The sequence below is a fragment of the Pavona decussata genome, unplaced genomic scaffold (assembly GCF_977016875.1).
Source record: "Pavona decussata unplaced genomic scaffold, jaPavDecu1.1 SCAFFOLD_207, whole genome shotgun sequence".
NCBI lineage: Eukaryota > Metazoa > Cnidaria > Anthozoa > Scleractinia > Agariciidae > Pavona > Pavona decussata.
Window position 1 is genome coordinate 3,568,965 of NW_028145612.1, and position 6,036 is coordinate 3,575,000.

Here is a 6,036-nt window from a genome sequence, read left to right on the forward strand (position 1 = left end):
CTGGAAATAATCCCTATAGGGTCCCTTAGCTCGTGTGTAAAAGTGCAATAGTTGAAATATACAGTTCGGAAATCTGGACTTTATCCGAACAGGTCATGCACGGAAGAAATGAGTAACGATGATATGGCAACCTCGGGGGTAATCAACAAATAGCCACAAGGGGGTCTTAGCTTATAACAAGCCTGCAATTACAAAGCGGCGATTTTATTCTCCCCCCCCCCCCCCCCTGCCATTTTGCGCCTTAAAAACATCGAGAGGAACGGCGAAATTCAGGGAGTTTAAAGCGAATAGATCATCCTTCGCCTTGAATTGGGAGAGTTTATGAAAGTAAAGCGAAGAGGGATCTGCCATCGTCAAATATTATTCGAAAAGCAGAATTTTCTCCTACTTTTCGAACGAGTATTTATACATCGACTGGTTCGAAACAGCTCTCCTAAGAACTTTTCCTGACAGTGAAATTTTTAAAAATTTTCGGGTAAATTAATTCACCTTAAAATGACTCCACATCGAGTAGAATTGTTCATGACCTACCGCTACACTTCGCGGTCACCTCGAGGAGAAATTTGATCACGCGAGAAGTAAGCAGGGCATCATTTGAACAATTTTTTTCTTTGATTAGCTGCAGGTACGCCAACATTTATACGATAGTATCCTTCAAAATAGATATTAAAGAGAAACCTTAAACACTTTTAGATATCTATTGAGATATGGAGCTGTAAAGTGATTTTACCGGACCTCGGCATGAAAGGGCGGGCGGGCGGATGCGGAATGCGGATGGTGGGCGGCGGATTATTATTATTATTATTATTATTATTATTATTATTATTATTATTATTATTATTATTATTATTATTATTATGATCATCATCATTTTTTTGGTTAAAAAATATCGGGTTGTTGACACTGTTAAATTTATTGGTTAATTGTCGCCTTCCAAAAAATATATTGGCTATTTTTTAAAATTAATTTATACCGTGTAAAATTCCGAAAAGTAAGCTCCTCCGAATATAAGACCCCCCCCCCCCCCCCCCAATTTGAAACCCAAAAAAGACTCCCATAATAAGCCCCAATATAAGCCCCTGGGGACCTCGTCAGGACAGGAATTGTCCTTTTCACGGTTAACTCTGCTCATTTGAATTACAATGAAATCTACGTAGCATGTATGTGAGGCAATTTCTGGCCTGCGAACGCAGACGTATATCCGGCTGCCGGAAATACGTCTGCGTTCGCAGGCTAGGCAATTTCGGGCTATTTTGTAGTTTTAGCCCGAAATTGCCTCGCATCCACGTTGGATAACGATTACTGGTACTGACTGAAACATAGTATGACTGAGCTACAGTATAAACTACCACATGAATTATATAAAGTGGTATGACTCTTACGGTATCATAGTACGGTGTTATATTTTCAATAAAGTTCATTGCTGTTATGTTTGGAGTCAGCATGTTCACAGGGATTATCTTGTCATGAATTTGTATTTAACGCTTTAATATCATCATTTGCATATTGAAAAATTGCGGACACAAATTTCCCTCCGATTATAAGCCCAGCCGATTTGAAACGCAAATAGAAGCCCCTCCGTATATAAACCCACCCCCACCCCCTCCCCCCTCCGAATATAATCGGCCCCTCAGAAAAGTCTATTACGGTATCTTACGCAGCGAAAACGCTATAGAATGTTTATTCTCGTTTTTCAACCAACTCAAACGCAGCTGAACCACGTACGTTAACGACCACCGTCCAACCATTGCAAAAAACATGGTCACATTGACGAACATTTACGAGGTAGTCGTGTAAACCTGTTACGTCCCTCTATTAGGCGCGATAGATTAGAAAGCGTGATTATGATTGTCAACTAACAAAAGATCATTATTATTTTTTGTTACAATTAAGCATTATTAAGACTATTTTACATTCCTGTTTACTTTTCCTGATAAAACGAGCATGAGAAGTTACCTTGTGTCGGAACGGAAACAGATGCACACTTTCAGTCGGTTTCTTTCATACAGATCCGAATAATTCGGATCAAACACTACAAGTGTCTAATTGTTACCTTTATATCGGTAATGTGGAAGACTAAAACACCTCACGAGTTCTGCGAGTGACATGCGAGTTACAAACGGGTACATACGGACACATACGAGTACCTTACGGGTAAATACGAGTAGCATACAAATAATATACAAGTACATACAGATACAAACGAGTAACATACAAATACTAACGGAGCAGATTTTTGGGTTAGGGTTGCATCGGGTCAATAACATTACATCTTCACCAGCTCGCCCGTCATCAGTCTTTCTTTTTACCGAATATTTACTTCTTCTCTGACCCTCCTCCCTCCAAAGTACTAGTACTTCACATTAGATTTCACACGCGTTAGCACAGGGTTCAGAGGAGTTCTGTTCTATTTTAGTATAAATCAACTAGTGTTCTATCACGAATGCCGTTCTCTGATTGGCTACGCCACTCACTGTCTATTCTGTGATAGATAGGCATCGATAGTGAGTAGCGGTTGTCAACAAAATTCAGGCCGCTTCTTTGCGTTTTCGAAGTGTCTGTGAGGAGGATTTGGATCATTTACTTGTTAAGTTTTGAACGACTAGTGGATTTATACTAAAACAATTAGATTATTCGCTCTCGATTTCTATCGTGTGATAGCTGATTCGGGCTGCGCCCTCATAAGCTATCACACGATAGAAATCTCGAGCTCATAGTCTAATTGTTAAGTATAAGACACTGTTGTCTTTTATTATCTCTCTTTGGTCGAACTACAAAACATTTTTGCTTTGTACAATAAGAACCGTTTCAAAATAGTCCCTTGTGAATCCCACCGATTTTCCGGTTTCCATATCCTTCGATCGTACAACTTAAGACCAATGGTTCAATGATAACCGTTGCACGACAGGGGAAATATTTTTTTTTTCGCGAAGGGAACGAAGTTATTAATATTTTCATGTTTAGTTTAAAACTAGTAGTAATCGAAGATTATAGTGCGTCGACTTAGGCCCTTAAGCACCCTACTGGGTTGCATTAATCATGTTAAGATTACAGGAACCTGTAAGTATAGTTGCAAAACATTAGCTTATTGTCTCGTAACAATTGTCAACAGCCGTTAGAAACGTTTTGAGCTACCAGTCCCAGGTGTTTATATGGCATCCTACCAAGGATGCGGCGAATATTTCAGAAAGAAAAGGATCTTACCTTGTCTTGTACTTTTCGTTTTGTACTTTTCGTAGCAAGGATGAAACGCACGCGGGACGTTAAGATGCTATTGTGACGTTTTTATAATGAATGGTGAAGGAAAAGTTCCTCGGAGATGCATAACATGACCACACAGAAGAAACGTTTTTGCACTTTTTGATATTTATTTTTATATCAATCATATCCGATATACAACCTTTTCTCGATTTCTCGCGCTTAGTATCATGCATGTGCACAGAGGTACATTATTAGTACAAAAAGCGGTTTTCTCCACACTGAGCAAGGGTTATATACCCGAAACGCGCGCGCGCGCGCGCGTGTGTGTGTGTATGTGTGTTTTTTCAAAACAGTATTAATATCTATTTTTATATCAATCCCATTCGATATACAATCCTATCCGATATACAACCTCTTTTCTCGATTACTCGCGCTTAGGAACATTTACAGCGGTAGGCTGCTGCCGTTGAACATTTACAGCGGTAGGCACTGGGTACGAAACGCGCTGGGCATGATGGACTGTCTTATTCATTATGCTTTTGTGACGGTACGATTTTGCACCAACATATTTTCTCGATTTTTTGCGCTAAGGAACACGCGCGCTGGGCATGATGGACAGTATTGGGACGACTCGATTAGGAAGCGTCGCCGGATCAATTCCACAGTTTTGATTGGCTTAGCAGCTTGGGATAACAGCGATTATTAAAAACTGGATCATTGTATAATGCAATTCGAATGATTTGATTGGCTTAGCGGCCATGGTATATGAGCCATTATAATCCATCAAATATTTTCGCTCGCGCGCGATTGGTCTAAACGCCTCACGTGACCGAATATACCCCAGCTAAAACTAGGGAATATCCGGTGATATTCCCCAATTTCAAAAACTTCAAGGCGCGTCTTGTTTACAATTAAAATTAATGTCAAGATGGGGGAAGGGTTTGCTTTTGTGAACGAAGGAGAGATAAACCTGCTGATCGATAAAGCAGTATCAGAAAACAACATACGCTCTAAACGTTTTTGACGGTAAACTGTTCTTAAAATGTTCAAATTCTCAAGCTCGTTGCTACATGTTGCGAAAAATATTTGAAGGATAATTACCACAATAGCCTCCATTTGGCTTTAAAAATATGCTCAGATATTTGTCCTTGGACATTATCTGCTCCTCGAAGCTCACAGTTTTCCTCGAGCTTCGCTCTCGGAAAACTGTTCGGTTCTCGGAACAGATAATATCCGCGGACAAATATCTGAGCATATTTTCGCGCCAAATGAAGGCTATTTGTTTATATATCCAACGCGCGCTCGTGGAACAAATCATGTCCGAGAAGAAGTAGGGCCATTAAATCTGATTAAATCGTCTTCTGGTTGTTTTCTAAAATGGAATCAGCAAGATCTTACCAACGTCATCATCATCATCATCATCCTCATCATCATCATCATCATCATCATCATCATCATCATCATCATTATTATTATTATTATCATTATTATTATTATTATTATTATTATTATTATTATTATTATTATTTTCATGAAGTAATTATTCCCCTCGCTCTTTTTGGTTGTTGTAATTCGGCGTGACGCGTCTCGCTGACTATCTGATCTTCTCATATACAACGCTCGCGTGTGGCATAATTGTTCACTCATGTCACGACCATAGGACAACTTCAGTTGCAAACTTCTAAGCTCAGAGTCAATAGTCCCACGGTGCAACGAAAACCGTCCAAGACGAAGGCCTTCGATCTAAGGATTTCATGGTTGACAAATCAAGGTAAAGTAGTCGAAGAGAATAAAGTGACTACTCTGGATCCTGTGGTATAATAAGTGTTCGTTTGTTACTCGTGTGTCCGCATGTTCAGATTCGTTTTTACTCGTGTACGTGGCGTTTGAGTCCTGTTCATGTGAAAACCATTCTAAACGACTGCTTTGATTAACTTTATTTCCTCGTGGTTACCTTGACCCGGTTTTTACCCGGCTCTGGCACATTACTAACATCTCTCAGGGCGGACAAGTCCTGGCCCTCACGCTAGTTCGCTCTCTCGACTTTCTCCCCTGTCCCGCTGTCGCCAGCACAACCCTGTTGTTAGTTTTTCAGCCATACATCTACATCATGTAATCCAGTTCAACAGTAATTGCTCAGTTATCAAGTCCCAGTACAACTGCCAGTATCAGGCAAAAACGTACCGTTTTTGGTGCTGACCCATCAGTTTTTCCTCGTTACATGCGCAACTTTTATTTACATGTGATGATTTTCCAAGTATGTAAACACCAATGCAATACCAGGTGAGCTTTCCCGCGAAAACATGATATCTTCATCACCGTTGCTATGGTTACATAATAATAGCAATTTTAACGCTTGTTCAGTTATCAGTACGATAATCCTTATTAAAATCTCAATTAGCTGCTCGCGCGACTCGACACCTTTTGAGTTCCATTAGCTTGACTATTTCCAGTTAGATTTTACTAATTTCTTCAGCCTTAAACTAAAATCCTGTTAGCCATATTCATTCTTTAAAACATTTATTCTGCTTGTATGTCGTGGTGAATAATAAATAAAAAAAATAAATAAATAAAACATATACCCTAAAAAAACATATTCCGATTCGACACTGTATCTTGAAAACTGTGAACGGTTTCCTTTGACTTCTGTTTATTCTACAAAATCTGTTCCGTGACAACAAAAGTAGCCTCCAGAATAGGCGTTATAATAATAATAATAATAATAATAATAATAATAATAATAATAATAATAATAATAATAATAATAATAATAATAATAATAATAATAATACGCTGCACGACTTATGTGGCTCACAGGCTACGCTGTGCGCCCTG